The following is an 18,214-nucleotide window of genomic DNA, read 5'->3' as shown; positions in this document are numbered from 1 at the left end:
AATGAGGGGATTCGGTCTTCAAGCAAATTCATCAGCTGAGAATCAACTACAATCAAACCTGCATCTATAGGCACTAGGACCACACTCAGCTGTGAGATGTTCACCCTCCACAGGCCTGGAAGCAGCTGTCCTTAGGGTCAGCGGAGTCCCAGGCTCTCTCAAGGCTCTGTGCTCCACGGAGTAGAATAAATAGCCTGAACTTCTATTTACGCTGCTTTCTCTTTGCAATGTTCTCTCTTTCTATATATTTTTATTATATGTGCATTAGTTGGTTTGGTAGGTTATAATGCAACTCCAATACATAAAGATTTATATAGAGTAAAATATCTGAAGGGCCACATGGCAAAGCATAACAGTTTACTTCTGAGAAAGAGGTGGAGATAGAAAAAGAGAAAATATTTTTTCTTTGTGCCTTTTATATTGTTTGAGTGTGTATTATTTTATACATGCTAAAATATATATTTTATACTTAGTATTTTATACTAAAAAGAAATTTTAAAAATTGATACAGCTAACAAATTTAAGGAAGTGTGGAGGGGTATGAGACGAAGGTGTGTTGGGAGATTGAATTTGATTCTGTAGATAATGAGAATCACATGGAGATTTTTAACCTCTAAGGGCGATGATATTTCAATTGATAATTTTGGAAGATAACGTATAGGATTGAAAATTATAGGTGGCACTGGTGAGAGGTAGACTGAGTTTATGAATTAGTTATCTTTTGGTTTTTATCTAAATAATGAAGATATTCCTCTACCTAGTTTTGCACTGGAAGTTCCTAGGGTACAGTATTTAAGTCCCTATGTGGCTATAAGAGTAGACAGACGGTCAGACATTCAGTCCCCAATTCTTTCATCTCTACTTTTATCCTCATCTTGTGTCCTGGCATCCATTAAGTGTTTATAGGTGTCTTGGCAAGAGGGAAATTCAGGCTCCTTCTGAGTCATATGAGTGGACCAACGGTGATGCAGGGAAGAAAGCTCCCAATAGAGGTCAGCCTTGCTGGAAATGCAGAGATGGACAATCCCTGTTCCTAGAGTGGTCAAAGGTGTCAGGGTGCAGCTTGAAAGTTGTCATTGGAGGGTGACCTGGATTGTACTCAGTGGCACTGACTCCCGGCTAATGGCCCTGGGCTCTTTGAGTTATAGTGATTTCAGTTCCTTCCCCTGGTGACTTTCATAGGGTGCTAATCTCCTCCAGGGCAGGTTCAAATGAAAATCCCTGTGTGAATGTTAGGTGAATGAGAGTTCAATGGGGTACCAATCATTGGATTTGAAATACTTCATGTTGGGTGAGGTGGCCCAGAAACCCTCCAGCAGAAGAAGAGGCAGGAAGGGAGGTTATGCAGCATCTGAGTATTGATTTGACTCCAGAATGTTGTCTACTCTTGTTGGCAAATACTGCATATGCTGTCCAGGAACATGGCTGTGAGGCTGGGTGAAGTCCTCTGCTTTGGCAGAGCCCTATCCTAACCCCGAAAAGCTTTTGGGGGAAGGTCACTTCCTGTCCCTTGCTCAGATCAGATAGCTTTCGTCTATAACAAGTCTGAGGCCCATGTTGATACCATTTATAGAGAATGTTTCTTTCATTATATACCTAGCCAGATCCTAAGACAGGCCTTCTGAGGAAGGATGGATCAAGACCATGTCTAGTGTCTGTCACATCATAGAAATTAAACAACTATACCCTTTTCAGTTTCTAACTCAAATCCAGTCTACTGGCCCCATTTCTTTCTACCTTTGTGGTAAACTTATTGGATTTTGTTATCCTCTTTGCCACTTACCTTGATAGGTAACACCGTAAATAGATCTTTCCAACTCATTCATTCATTCGTGTCTTCATTCATTTATTTTTTTGACAAGTACTGTGTTTGTTGAGTGCTTGTGTGGGTCAGACTGTGTGAGGCATTAGGAATATAATGAGGAACAAAGAGAGTCTCGGTCCTTACCCTCATGTTGCTTAAAGCCTAGAGCAGGACTGAAGTATGAAACAAAGAATAACAGTAAAACACAAAGCCACAACTGTGAGAAGGCAATGATGGAGTGGTACAAGGTGAGATTACATAAAAGGAGAATCATCTGGTGAGGAAAGTCAGAGAACGCTTTGCTGGGGAGGTGACTCTGCTGAGCTCTTTTTTCAGAAAAGCCTGGCTTTTGGCCAAGTTGATCAACTTCCTACCAGAAAGTGAAGCAACATTTCCAAAGTCACTCTAAAAGGATGAGAAATAAAGGTCAATGGCGCTTACTTGGCCATATTCACAGAACTAAGGGCCATTCAAGTGACTCTGAAGGACACACAAAAAACCAAGAACAAAACAAAACTAAAGAAAGCAAACAGGTACCCTGCTCTATTTATTAAAATGTTGCTTAATATTGATATAATAACGCTGAAGGATATAGTCCCTTCCTGACACCTGAATCTGTAGGTTAAAAAGACAACCATTTTCCACTTACTTTGGACACTTTTTCCCTCTGAATGTTCTGTTCTGTCACCAGCCTATTAAAGCCCATTTCCAATCATTTTTTCAAGGTCCTTTGGGATTTTGATGAGTAGGTATTTCTCTCTCCTCACAAAGAGACCTGCTTTAAGTTGTCTATGACTAGAACGGATTGAGTTATCATGCTGAAGAAACTTTGAGAGGTAAATACAAGTGTCAGCAACACATTCTGTTTTCTGGAATCGCAGGATGGAATTTCCAGCCATAAGCAAGGGTGTTAGTTAGCATTTCTGGTTGGAGAGTCTGACTAACAAGCTCTTTTCTCAGGAAACAGGAGTACCAGTCACCTGGTTATTAGCAGTTGTAAAACCAGGCCCCACCGGTGATGTGTTACAGACCTCTCTTCAGAATTCCCCCATCTAAGAGAAGACTCATGAGTCAGAATTTTGGGAACTGCACAGGTAGCCATCTTGAAATTTCAGGGAAATTTGTCTGGCTTACGAATCATAAAAATAAATAGGTGCTATATATTTTGAAAGAGACACAAGGCTGTCTAAGTATGGGGGAGATTGAAATGGGTACAAACATACATATACTAACTTCCTCTTCACCAATGAGATCCTGAAAGATCACGGCTTCCAGGGCAAATGGATGAAAATGATCACAGTTAGTTTGAAGTGTTTAAGTCATTAGATGCTATACAAGTCACAATGCAGTGGACTCACAAATTAAGCAGGATTGATTGGTAGTAAAATAAAAAATTAAGCAATATATGGACATGTTCAACTGTTAAGAAACTGACCAACGCTAACATGTAGCAGTAATTAAAATAATTCCAAAATAATAAAGCTCATTAATGTTGAAAACAGGGAGAAACAGTTCATTTAAAGTACATATATTTTGTACTTAAACGGTGTATTTATTTTTTCACATCCATTATTCCCTGTGAGCATTATTACAATCCCTTTTTTACATGCTGATATGAGTTTATTTCTCATTTCTGATTATAAACAAAACACGTTTTTCATGAATAATTCAAAGAGATAGAAGAAGAGATATAAAGTTAAAAGCAAAATTCACAGGAAATCCCAACTGAGATCACTATTGTTAAGAATTTTGTCAACATCCTTGCAGATGCTTCTATGTATATATACAGTAGATACCCGTGTAATAATTTTCCATTTGCTACCAGGTTGATACTTTGTAGTATATACACCGTCAATAAATATTTTCTTCCTACTCCCTGGGAAGGAAATTTTGTTCACTTATTATTCAGATTATGGTAATTACTACTTATTATTCTCTACCTCTCCCTACCTTATTATTCAGATTATGGTAATTACTACTAAAGGAAGAGGCAAGAGGGACAGGAAGAGAAGGGGATGATCAATTTGGGAGCAAAGTTTGTGGATGAGACTGGAAAACCTGTTGAGGAGAGAGAGGCTTCAGGAAGGAGCTATAATATTACAGTGTGAAAGAGAACAGGATGAAAAAGGTGGGTTGCAAAAGATATTTTAAGATATGGTACTGTGAGTTAGCAGCTGTATGTCCTTTAATGTTTTCTGAAAGTTGAGAGCAAAGGCTGAAATTGCTTCGTAAAGACTTTTGTTAGCTGGGCTGTTTCTGTGAAGGTCATGGTGCTGAGACTGGATCTCAGAGGGATATGGGATTTATTTGATTTATATACAAATGGGATTTTGTCAACTACGCTGCTTTGAAATTCCTTTTCTCTCAAAAATACGTCATGGCGCTCCTTCTCAAGTCAACAAATATAAATTTCCATGATTCCCTTTAGTGGCTTCTCTGGTGGGAATACACCATATCTTTATAAACGGGCCCATGTTGGTGGGTGTTTAGGTTGTTTCTAACGGTGATGAGCATCTTTGTGCATCTTTACATGTTTATGTGACTATCTCATTGGAATAGACTATTTATGAGATATAACATTTTACATTTTAAATTTTATTATATAACGCCAACAAAAAGTCACTCTAATCTATACCCTCACCGAGTGTAAAAGTCCCATAGCCGCCCAGACTCATTCTTATCATCTTATTTTTTGGAGAGGATTACCACAATTTGGACAATATATCTAGAGCATACATCTTTTTTTTTTTTTCAGTACACGGGCCTCTCACTGTTGTGGCCTCTCCCGTTGCAGAGCACAGGCTCCGGACGCGCAGGCTCAGCGGCCATGGCTCACGGGCCCAGCCGCTCCACAGCATGTGGGATCTTCCCGGACCGGGGCACGAACCCGTGTCCCCTGCATCGGCAGGCGGACTCTCAACCACTGTGCCACCAGGGAAGCCCTAGAGCATACATCTTAAGAAGCTGAAGCACAGGAAGACTGAGGGACTCTCATCTAAGATATTAGAACTGAGTAGTTCTAGTCTGGTGACCTCTCTATAGGTGTCTTGGGCCTGGAAAAGCCAAATGACAATGACGTCTGTTAGGCCACACGGAGACTAATGCCACCCAGAAGGTAAAGAAAGATAGTGAAAAGTGGTGAATGAAGCTATTTTCAGTTCAACTCATCTGTGTAACCGGGGTGCAAGCCATAGTGATGAGATGATGTGTATAAAAGTACTTTGTACATCACTAGACGTTGAGGTACCGCTTGGGAAAACAATTGCCCCCTTTGTCTGTACAGTTAGGACTGTGTGTGTTTAGCAAATTGAAAAATTATAAGCATTGTGGTTTGACCTTGCATCTCAGTGTCATTTTTATCTTCTGCAACCTGATAGCCGAATTCCCAGTAAAAGAAGCATTTGATATTACAAAAAAGTGCTGACAGGGTCATTGCCAATCTGGACCATGTTTCCTTGTGATATCCTCATGATTCAAAGCCAGAACGTCCGACGTTGTGCTGTCTTGTAGCGAATGTACTATAGATAGTATCTTTCTCTCTCAATTTGTGTCCCCGCGTTGCCTCTGACCTTGGCCTATATGGATTCTATACTTATTTATATTCATTTTGTCTCTAGAAAAGTGGGTCCAGACAGCCCTCTCTGAGTTTATTTTATCAGCTCAGGTCTTGCCTGACTCTTAAGGATTCCAGTCACCAGAGCAGCTGTGTTTAACCTCGTCTGTTCGTCCCTGCCCAAGAAACCCATCCGAATTGGCAATACTTCTGAAAACACAAGCGAGACTAAATTACAAATGGAGAAAGCGTCTGGGTTAAAATAAACAGTCACCAGACAAAAGCTATCTCCTTCCATGTTCTTTTTTCTGTAGGAAAAACAAGGCACTAGATCTGATCTTATTCTTAGGTGAGATTTGTTGTTCTATTTAAAAGCACTTATCTCAGAATTTCTGAGTAGCAATAAGAAGTGGCAGTGGGAGGGGTGGTTTGCAGTGCAGTTGTCTGCTTGTAGTAATAAAGATTCAAATCTAGTTTCTGCAGTTCTGCCTTTGGTATCTTTATTTTGAACCAGAATAGCACAGAAAAAAATGGATTGAGGACCTTGTAATTGGAGCATGTCTTATGTTTCCTAGTTACAGGGACCTTCAGGAGATTAGATTTTTCAGGATACTTAAAAGCACAGAAAAGCAAAAAAAAAAAAAAAAAAAAACCTCCTACCTGGCTGGTAATTCCTGTGTGAGGACAGGACAACCTCTAAGGTTGGAAACCTAGGTGAGGGGAGAAAATCATTTCTGTTAGCAGAGGATAATAAATAGTAATTATTTTTAACTATGTCTGCCCCTACGAGATAGTCTCACCATCCCAGGGACATGGTCAATGGGAAGTGGTCTCATTCAGTATGATGAATTGCATTCTGCTTTAATTCTGGGGACCCTCAGATAAGTACACACTGGCCTGCTTATCTTCAAAAGTTGCCCATGCAATCTGCAAGTTAAGAGAAGAGGGCTGGGGAGACCTTCAAGATGGCGGAGGAGTAAGACGTGGAGATCACCTTCCTCTCAACAAATACATCAGAAATACATCTACATGTGGAACAACTCCTACAGAACACCTACTGAACGCTGGTAGAAGACCTCAGCCTTCCCAAAAGGCAAGAAACTGCCCACGTACCTGGGTAGGGCAAAAGAAAAAAGGAAAAACAGAGACAAAAGAATAGGGATGGGACCTGCATATCTGGGAGGGAGCTGTGAAGAGGCAAAGTTTCCATACACTAGGAAGGCCCTTCACTGGTGGAGACGGGGGTGGGGGGGTGGGGGTGGGGTGCACGGGGAAAGCTTCGGAGCCACGGAGGAGAGCACAACAACAGGGGTACAGAGGGCAAAGTGGAGAGATTCGCACACAGAGGATCGGTGCCAACCAACACTCACCAGCCCAAGAGGCTTGTCTGCTCACCCGCCGGGATGGGCGGGGGCTGGGAGCTGAGGCTCGGGCTTCCATTGGATCGCAGGGAGAAGACTGGGGTTGGCGGCGTGAACACAGCCTGAAGGGGGCTAGTGCACCACGGCTAGCCGGGAGGGATTCCAGGAAAAGGTCTGGAGCTGCCGAAGAGGCAAGAGACCATTGTTTCACGGTGCGTGAGGAGAGGGGTTTCAGAGCACCTGCAGAGCCTGCCACTGCCAGGGTCCCTTGATCCAGGGACAACTTCCCCGGGAGAACTCACGGCGCGCCTCAGGCTGGTACAACGGCACGCCGGCCTCTGACGCCGCAGGCTCGCCACACATCCGTACCCCTCCCTCCCCCGCGGCCTGAGTGAGCCAGAGCCCCTGAATCAGCTGCTCCTTTAACCCCCTCCTGTCTGAGCGAAGAACAGATGCTCTCAGGCGACCTACACGTAGAGGCGGGGCCAATCCAAAGTTGAACCCCAGGAGCTGTGGGAACAAAGAAGAGAAAGGGAAATCTCTCCCAGCAGCCTCAGGAGCAGCGGATTAAAGCTCCACAATCAACTTGATGTACCCTGCATCTATGGAAAACCTGAATAGACAATGAGTCATCCCAAAATTGAAGTGGTGGACTTTGGGAGCAACGATATATGTATTTTTTTCCTTTTGCTCTTTTTGTGAGTGTGTATATGTGCGCTTCTTTGTGTGACTTTCTCCATATAGCTTTGGTTTTACCATTTGTCCTAGGGTTCTGCCTGTACATGGTTTTTTGTTGGTGTTGTTGTTGCTTTTTATTTTTTCTTTTATTTTTCTTTATTTTTTTAGTATAGTTTTTAGCGCTTGTTATCATTGGTGGATATGTTTTTTGGTTTGGTTCTCCTTTCTTTTTTTCTTATTGTTTTTCCTTTTTTATTATTTTTAATTTCTTTTATTTTTAATAATTATTTTTTACTTTAATAACGTTATTTTATTTTATTTATTTATTTCCTTTTTTTTTTCCCTTTTCTTCTGAGCTGTGTGGCTGACAGGGTCTTGGTGCTCCAGCCGGGTGTCAGGCCTGTGCCTCTGAGGTGGGAGAGCCAAGTTAAGGACATTGGTCCACCAGAGACCTCATGGCTCCATGTAATATCAAACAGCAAAAGCTCTACCAGAGATCTCCAAATCTACGATAAGACCCAGCTCCACTCAATGACCAGCAAGCTACAGTGCTGGACACTCTATGCCAAACAATTAGCAAGACAGGAACACAACGCCACCCATTAGCAGAGAGGCTGCCTAAAATCATACTAAGATCATAAACACCCCAAAACACACAACCAGACATGGACCTTCCCACCAGAAAGACAAGATCCAGCCTCATCACCAGAACACAAGCACCAGTCCCCTCCACCAGGAAGCCTACACAACCCACTGAACCAACCTTAGCCACTGGGGACAGAAACCAAAAAAAAAGGGAACTACGAACCTGCAGCCTGCAAAAAGGAGACCCCCAAACACAGTAAGTTAAGCAAAATGAGAAGACAGGAAAACACACAGCAGATGAAGGAAAAAGGTAAAAACCCATCAGAGCAAACAAATGAACAGGATATAGGCAGTCTACCTGAAAAATAATTCAGAGTAATGATAGTAAAGATGATCCAAAATCTTGGAAATAAAATGGAGAGTATACAAGAAAAGTTTAACAAGGACCTAGAAGAACTAAAGGGAAAATAAACAATGATGAACAACACAATAAATAAAATTAAAAATTCTCCAGAAGGAATCAACAGCAGAATAACTGAGGCACAAAAACAGATAAGTGACCTGGAAAATAAAATAGTGGAAATAATTACCACAGAGCAGAATAAAGAAAAATGAATGAAAAGAATTGAGGACAGTCTCAGAGACATCTGGGACAACATTAAACACACTAACATTGAATTATAGTGGTCCCAGAAGAAGAAGAGAAAAAGAAATGGACTGAGAAAATATTTGAATGGATTATAGTTGAAAAATTACCTAATATGGGAAAGGAAATAGTCAAGTCCAGGAAGCGCAGAGAGTCCCATACAGCATAAATCCAAGGAGAAACGTGCCAAGACACATATTAATCAAACTATTCAAAATAAAATACAAAGAAAACATATTAAAAGGAGCAAGGGAAAAGCAAGAAATAACATACAAGGGAATCCCCATAAGGTTAACAGCTGATCTTTCAGTAGAAACTCTACAAGCCAGAAAGGAGTGGCAGGACATATTTAAAGTGATGAAGGGGAAAAACCTACAACCAAGATTACTCTACCCAGCAAGGATCTCATTCAGATTCGACGGAGAAATTAAAACCTTTACAGGTAAGCAAAAGCTAAGAAAATTCAGCATCACAAAACCAGTTTTACAAAAAATGCTAAAGGAACTTCTCTAGGCAGGAAACACAAGAAAAGGAAAAGACATACAATAAAAAACCCAAAACAATTAAGAAAATCATAATAGGAATATACATATCAATAATTACCTTAAATGTAAATGGATTAAATGCTCCAACCAGAGACATAGACTGGCTGAATGGATACTAAAAGAAGACACGTATATATGCTGTCTACAAGAGACCCACTTCATACGTAGGAACACATACAGACTGAAAGTGAGGGAATGGAAAAAGATATTCCATGAAAATGGAACTCAAAAGAAAGCTTGAGTAGCAATTCTCATATCAGACCAAATAGACTTTAAAATAAAGACTATTAAAAGAGACAAAGAAGGACACTACATAATGATCAAGGGATCAATCCAAGAAGAAGATATAACAATTCTAAATATTTATGAACCCAACATAGGAGCACCTCAATACATAAGGCAAATGCTAACAGCCATAAAAGGGGAAATCGACAGTAACACAATCATAGTAGGGGACTTTAACACCGCACTTTCACCAATGTACAGATCATCCAAAATGAAAATAAATAAGGAAACACAAGCTTTAAATGATACATTAAACAGGAGGGACTTAATTGATATTTATAGGACATTCCATCCCCAAACAACAAAGTACACTTTCTTCTCAAGTGCTAATGGAACATTCTCCAGGATAGATCATATCTTGGGTCACAAATCAAGCCTTGGTAAATTTAAGAAAATTGAAATCATATCAGCTAACTTTTCTGACCACAACGCTATGAAACTACATATCAATTACAGGAAAATATTTGTAACAAATGCAAACACATGGAGGCTAAACAATACACTACCTAATAACCAAGAGATCACTGAAGAAATCAAAGAGGAAATCAAAAAATACCTAGAAGCAAATGACAATGAAAACACAATGACCCAAAACTTATGGGATGCAGCAAAAGCAGTTCTAAGAGAGAAGTTTATAGCAATACAATCCTACCATATGAAACAAGAAACATCTCAAATAAACAATCTAACCTTACACCTAAAGCAATTAGAGAAAGAATAATAAAAAAAAAAACAATGTTAGCAGAAGGAAAGAAATCATAAAGATCAGATCAGAAATAAATGAAGGAAACAAAGACCAATAAAACTAAAAGCTGGTTCTTTGAGAAGATAAACAAAATTAAGAAACTGTTAGCGAGATTCATCCAGAAAAAAAGGGAGAAGACTAAAATCAATAGAATTAGAAATGAAAAAGGAGAAGTAACATCCAACACTGCAGGAACACAAAGGATCATGAGAGATTACTACAAGCAACTATATGCCAATAAAATGGACAACCTGGAAGAAATGGACAAATTCTTAGAAAAGCACAACCCTCCAAGCCTGAACCAGGAAGAAATAGAAAATATAAAGACCAATCACAAGTACTGAAATTGAGAATGTAATTAAAAATCTTCCAACAAACAAAAGCCCAGGACCAGAAGGCTGCACAGGTGAATTCTATCAAACATTTAGAGAGGAGCTAATACCTTTCCTTCTCAAACTCTTCCAAAATATAGCAGAGGGAGGAACACTCCCAAACTCATTCTACAAGGCCACCATCACCCTGATGCCAAAACAGACAGATGTCACGAAGAAATCTACAGGCCAATATCACTGATGACATACATGCAAAAATCCTCAACAAAATACTAGCCAACAGAATCCAATAGCACATGAAAAGGATCATACACCATGATCACGTGGGGTTTATCCCACGAATGCAAGGATTCTTCAATATATGCAAATCATTCAGTGTGATACACCATATTAACAAATTGAAGGATGAAAACCATATGATCATCTCAATAGACACAGAAAAAGCTTTCGACAAAATTCAACACCCATTTATGATAAAAACCCTCCAGAGAGTAGGCATAGAGGGAACTTACCTCGACATAATAAAGGCCATATATGACAAACCCACATCCAACATCGTTCTCAATGGTGCAAAACTGAAACCATTTCCACTAAGATCAGGAAGAAGACAAGTTTGCCCAGTCTCACCACTATTATTCAACATAGTTTTGGAACTTTTAACCACAGCAGTCATGAAGAAAAAGAAATAAAATGAATCCAAATTGGAAAAAAAGAAGTAAAGCTGTCACTGTTTGCAGTTGACATGATACTATACATACAGAATCTTAAATATGCTACCTGAAAACTACTAGAGCTAATCAATGAATTTGGTAGAGTAGCAGGATACAAAATTAATGAACAGAAATCTCTTGCATTCCTATACACTAATGATGAAAAATCTGAAAGAGAAATTGAGGAAACACTCCCATTTACCATTGCAGCAAAAAGAATAAAATACCTAGGAATAAACCTACCTAAGGAGACGAAAGACCTGTAAGCAGAAAACTATAAGACAGTCGTGAAAGAAATTAAAGATGAGAGATATACAGATGGAGAGATATACCATGTTCTTGGATTGGAAGAATCAACATTGCAAAAGTGACTCTACTACGCAAAGCAATCTACAGATTCAGTGCAATCCCTATCAAATTACCAATGGCATTTTTCACAGAACTACAACTAAAAATTTCACAATTTGTATGGAAACATAAAGGACTGTGAATAGCCAAAGCAATCTTGAGAAAAATGATGGAGCTGGAGGAATTAGGCTCCCTGACTTCAGATTATACTACAAAGCTACAGTAATCAAGACAGTATGGTACTGGTGCAATAACAGAACTATAGATCAATGGAATAGGACAGAAAGCCCAGAGATACACCCATGCACATATGGTCACCTTTTTTTTGATAAAAGAGGCAAGAATATACAATGGAGAAAAGACAGCCTCTTCAATAAGTTGTGCTGGGAAAACTGGACAGCTACATGTAAAAGAATGAAATTAGAACACTCCCTAACACCATACACAAAAAATAAACTCAAAATGGATTAAAGACCTAAATATAAGGCCAGACACTATAAAACTCTTAGAGGAAAATGTAGGCAGAACACTCTATGACATAAATCACAGCATGATCGTTTTTGACCCACCTCCTACAGAAATGGAAATAAAAACAAAAATAAACAAATGGGACATAATGAAACCTAAAAGCTTTTACACAGCAACGGAAACCACAAACAAGATGAAAAGACAATCCTCAGAATGGGAGAAAATATTTTCAAATGAAGCAAGTGACAATGGATTAATCTCCAAAATTTACAAGCAGTTCATGTAGCTCAATATCAAAAAACAAACAACCCAATCTAAAAATAGGCAGAAGACCTAAATAGACATTTCTCCACAGAAGATGTACAGATTGCCAACAAACACATGAAAGGATGCTCAACATCACTAATCATTAGAGAAATGCAAATTAAAACTACAATGAGGTATTACCTCACACTAGTCAGAATGACCATCATCATAAAATCTACAAACGATAAATGCTGGAGAGGGTGTAGAGAATAGGGAACCCTCTTGCACTGTTGGTGGGAATGTAAATTGATACAGCCCCTATGGAGAACAGTATGGAGGTTCCTTAAAAAACTAAAACTAGGACTACCATATGACCCAGCAATCCCACTACTGGGCATATACCCTGAGAAAACCATGATTCAAAAAGAGTCATGTACCAAAATGTTCATTGCAGCTCTATTTGCAATAGCCAGGACATGGAAGCAACCTATGTGTCCATCGACAGATAAATGGATAAAGAAGATATGACATATATATGCAATGGAATATTACTCAGCCATAAAAAGAAATGAAACTGAGATATTAGTAGTGAGGTGGATGGACATAGAGTCTGTCATACAGAGTGAAGTAAGTCAGTAAGAGAAAAATAAATACTGTATGCTAACACATATATATATGGATTCTAAAAAAAAAAAAACCGTTATGAAGAACCTTGGAGCAGGATAAGAATAAAGACGCAGAGGTAGAGAATGGACTTACGGGCACGAGGCGGGGGGAAAGGTAAGCTGGGACGAAGTGAGAGAGTGCATGGACTTATATATACTACCAAATGTAAAATAGAAAGCTAGTGGGAAGAAGCCGCATAGTACAGGGAGATCCGCTCGGTGTTTTGTGACCACCTAGACGGGTGGGATAAGGAGGGTGGGAGGGAGACGCAAGAGGGAGGAGATATGGGGATATATGTATATGTATAGCTGATTCACTTTGTTATAAAGCAGAAACTAACACATCATTGTAAAGCAATTATACTCCAATAAAGATGTTAAAAAAAAGTAAATAAACATCACAAAAAAAAAAGAAAAAAGAGAAGAGGGCCTTCTAATTCACTGGTCTTGATAAAAGTAGAATAGAAGCAGGCTTTCAAGTATCCCTACGGAGGGCGCTATAGGATTTGTGTTAGAAATGGATGTAAAGACGGAGAGATTAGTAGGTGAGAGATGTAGACAGGCTGATCCTCTTCCATCAGCTAATTTAGAGCTAAGCTTCTGCCAGATGATGATTTTAGCTCAGCATCATCATTGCCCCTTTCTGTATTCTCTCCTGCATCACAGGAGGGAAATCTAGAATGTCATTTTCCTGAATTTCTTTCCAGTAGAATTCTGGGTTAAATCTGCCAATGATAGGAACTTCGGTGAGATTAGGAAGGAGAAGAGGAGAAGGTGTTTTTCTCTTGTGACAGCCATGGGTAGGGAGCTAAGATCATTGCTAATGGCTTCCGTAGGCTACGGGCAGGGGGTGGGGGGGGGGACTTCCCTTTAGAGAGGACTTCCCTTTAGACAGGCAGCTGAAGTCATCGGCAGTGGATTCCCAGCCATCACTGCATCTCCAGATCTTCTAGAGTGGACTCTTGACCTTTGCTCCCTCAACTCTTCCAATTCTTTCTAATTTTCTATATTAAATATCTCTCCACTCAAAATGCATAGTCAATATTTTTCCTCCCTGCATAATCCTGAATGACATAAAGGTACAGAAACAAAGGCCCAATACTTTGGTCATCGATATTAATAAACCTGAATTTTGATTATCACCAAATTATAGACCAATATATGGCTTACAAACATAAAAAAACACATACGGTATAATTTCATTTTTATAATGTTCAAAAGCAAAGTATTTGGTTGGCCAATAAGTTCTTTCAGGTTTTTCCATGAGATCTTATGGAAAACGAACTTTTTGGCCAACCCAATAATTTGTGGTGTTAGAAGTAAGGACAGAGGTTATGTTTGGGGAGGGCCAAGAGGGTCATGGTTGGGTAAGCCATGAGGAGGGCTTTGAATGCTGGTAACGTTTGATTTCTTCATCAAGGTGGTTCTTAGATAGCTGAGTTCTTTTTGTGATAATTCTTTCAAGCAAGAGAACTATAATTTATGACTTTTCTTTAAAGATGTTCAACTTTAATAAAATATTTATTAAAAAATCCCGAGTTTTACTAATGGAGGGCTAGTTGCTGGGGAGCTGTGGATTCACAGTTAACAAAAGATAAAAAGGTTCTTTTTGCAGAGTTCTCTCTTGCCAACTCCCCCAACCCCGCCAACACTTGTAGGATTGAAATCTTAACATATTCTAGGACGTTCTTGGTTCGTTACAACACATATATGGTTTTGAAATCTTTTAGCCCATGACTTTCAGAAATCAGCAATAGTGTGAGCTTTTGAGCTCCTTGGCTTTTTCTGAACTTGCATCCAAAATAATTCAGAAAAGACTACTAGACTACTTCTTACCATCTATTTATTCAACTTCCACTATATGCCTGGCAGTGCGCTTGATGCTGAGGTCATATGATGAATAAGATATCGTCTCTGTCCCCAGCAAGCTCTTGATTGGTTGCAGAACAGTCATGTAAAATAATAGTTTAGTTATAGGAATGATTTTTTGAGCTGGTTAAAGCATATCATATAAGTCCTAACGACGACTTTTAAAATCTGTTTTCCTGACGGCTCTGTGCTGGTGACCTTCCAATATAAGGCTAACATCTATTTTGGATAAAAGGACTTTTTGGAGAATTCATCCTGCTTGACTTCATTTAAATGTACTAAATCTGGGCATAGTCTGGGAGCATCCCAAGTTCAGAAGGATATACATGTAAGAATTGGGCTGGGACTTCTTGCTTGAAACTGATCCTAATTAAAAGTCCTAGGAGTAGGGAATTTTACGGCAAGAAGCTCCTATAATGCTGACTTGTAAACTAAGATTGAGAAGGTTCTGAAAGCCATAGTTGTTGTATTGAAAGAAAGGTCAAAGATACTGTCCAGTATGTTTAATTGTCACCTGTCCATCATCAGACAATACTTCAGGGATAATAGCTCGGAATATGGAAATTAAGGTAGTGTCTCTAGTCTTGGAGTTTCTATATCTTTCCAGAGCAGAGGCATTCTATTCCAAATCAAGAGATACCTACTTGCAATTATTCTTGATTTTTTAGTCTGGGAGATAAATTATATGCCAAATTTGATCAGAGATTTAAACCAGAAAAATTATCAGTCACTCGAGATTTTTTAAACTAATATTTATTGCCCTTGGGTTCAGATGAATCCGAATTTGGTTAAAAACCCTACTGCAGGACTTTCCTTCAATCCTGATGGAAAGATTTGATGATGAATATCAAAAAGATCAGGAATCACAGGTCATGTGACTTCGGCTGGATGATGGGAGTGGAGAGAACTGGGTGGAAGCTGGGGGTTCCCACCTTGAGTAAAGAAGAAACCTCTGTTTGGCTGTGACTAATCACTGCATCTAGGACTACAGGTCTAGTGAGTTCAAGAGAACCTACTTTCAATAGAAGCTGCATATGTCCTTGGGTTTTCCTAATTTTTAATTGTTGTCAATGAATTAAAAAACTAGAAAAAGGTGAAAGGAAAAGACTTTTGCTTCTAGCTGGGATCTGGAGGCATATGAAAGCCCTTTTCTTCCATGGTAACAAAAAGAAAAATCCATACAAAATTTAAATCATACTTTTCCATGGGGCAGGCAAAGAGCAGTGGACACAAGGAAGCCTTGATGAACAGAACTGGCTCAGTAATTCTCCCTCCAAACCAAATTTTGCTGAGAAGGCAAGAGTAAGGAAGAAGGATGGTAAGTAGAGAGGAAATAACAGAAAACTTATGTTCCTATGGTAACTGAATTCCAGCACCCTGACTGAGTTGAATCTAAAGGTGAGCCAAAATTACCTGCAAACTTTCTTGTAGCTCACATACTGACAAAATCAAAAAGGCGGTGGCAAGGAAGGTTGGGTTGTGCTCGACATCAATTTTCATCAGAGAAATGCAAATTAAAACCACAATGAGATGCAATTTCAGACCCACTAGAATGACTAAAATTAAAAGTATGACATCAAATGTTGGCAAGGAGGTGAAGCCATGGGAACTCTTACACACCGCTGGTGGGAGTGTAACTACTTTGGAGCACTCATTGGCAGTTTCCTGTAGTGTTATGTATACCTATCCATGACAAAGTAATTCTATTCCTATGCATATACCTAAGAGACATAAAGAAGTTTGTCCACCAAAAGATTGTACAATAATGTTCTTTACAGCATCTTTATTCATAGTAGCTGAACATACTTCTGAAAATATAAGCTTATTAAAAATATAAGTGCCTGGGGCTCCAGGCACACTTTCAGAATCAGAAATGGCATTGAGGAGCATTGTACATAGAACAAACACCTGGTGATTGCTCTCATCAAGGGACCACTGAATTCAGTAACTACCTTCTGTAGTGGATGTGTTCCTAAAGAAAAGCACCAGGAATCTTTGCACTTAAAATAGGAAGCACCTTTTCTTTAGGAAGCACCTTCCTAAAGAAAAGCACCAGGAATCTTTGCACTTAAAATAACCAGGCACTTAGGGGGTCAAGGGGTGGATTTTGCTTCCATTGGTTGACATCTGGGTCATGCAAATGGCATTTTCTTGCAGAGTTCTCTTTAATAAATGGCAAATGTGTTCCTCCTGGCAATCAGCACTGGACAGTAGTCTGCTTTCTAGCTTGCATGGATCTGGGGTTAAAATAAGTTTGAAGTCCTCCTCTACAAAAACAAGTTTAGCAAACATCAATCCTTTCAGAAAATCACTGAGATTTAAGTGGCACCTTAATAGTATTCTTCCATCTTCCAAACAGTTGGGCTGGAAGATTTTTGTGGGAATGCAAATCTGAAACCCAGGGGTAGGGGCTGGGGTGGGGAGACGATTTCGCAGGGTCTGGAAGGTAAGAGTTGTCATGCCAACCCACATTTGCAGTGTTTCTTCCTATTCACTGAGGTTAAGCTAGAAAAAAAGTATTTTTTCTCCAAACATTTCTCCCAATCACTCTTATGTGACCGGCACCGTTTCATCTTGTGCAGAAAGTCTGAGCCCAAAGAACAGACTTCATTTCTGTGCTATTGATTGAAAGAGAAAAAAAAAAAAAAAAAGAAAGAGAAAAGGTGTGCTGAGTGCCATAGGAACTTCCGTCTAAGGAAGTTCTTTTATTTCTGCTGAAGAAATAAAAAAGCAAGAGAGAGGGCTTCCCTGGTGGCGCAGTGGTTGGGAGTCCGCCTGTCGATGCAGGGAGCACGGGTTCGTGCCCCGGTCCGGGAGGATCCCACGTGCCGTGGAGTGGCTGGGCCCGTGAGCCATGGCCTCTGAGCCTGCGCGTCCGGAGCCTGTGCTCACAACGGGAGGGGCCGCAGCAGTGAGAGGCCCGCGTACCGCAAAAAAAAATAAATAAATAAGCAAGAGAGATAGGTAAAATGGATTTTTTTCTAAGCCTACCTTGTGAGCGCACGTGTGCACGTGTGTGCCTTCATGTGCACGCATGTACAATCACAGACATGAACCAAGCTGAGGTTAGCACCCTCCAGATTACAGTGGGAGGCCTGGAGCATTCCCTATGGACTCTGGCAAATGAGTGTGTAAGGATGCAGGGCAATGGCTGACAGATCACTGTCTATTCTTTTCTCTGATAGTAGCCTGGCTGGTGTGCCGAGGCCCTGGGGAAGTGCTGCCTCAGGTACCGACGTCTAGCCAGTGAAGCTTGTCAGGCTGATGGATGGGAGTGAATCTCAAAAGTCCATCAACACTGCCACCTCGCCTTCAAATGGACGACACACCAGGCTGACTCAACAAATAGCTCAGCATCACCCAGCAGCTGGAAA

This window comes from Tursiops truncatus, chromosome 18, assembly GCF_011762595.2.
Source record: "Tursiops truncatus isolate mTurTru1 chromosome 18, mTurTru1.mat.Y, whole genome shotgun sequence".
NCBI lineage: Eukaryota > Metazoa > Chordata > Mammalia > Artiodactyla > Delphinidae > Tursiops > Tursiops truncatus.
This window is presented reverse-complemented; position numbering follows the sequence as displayed.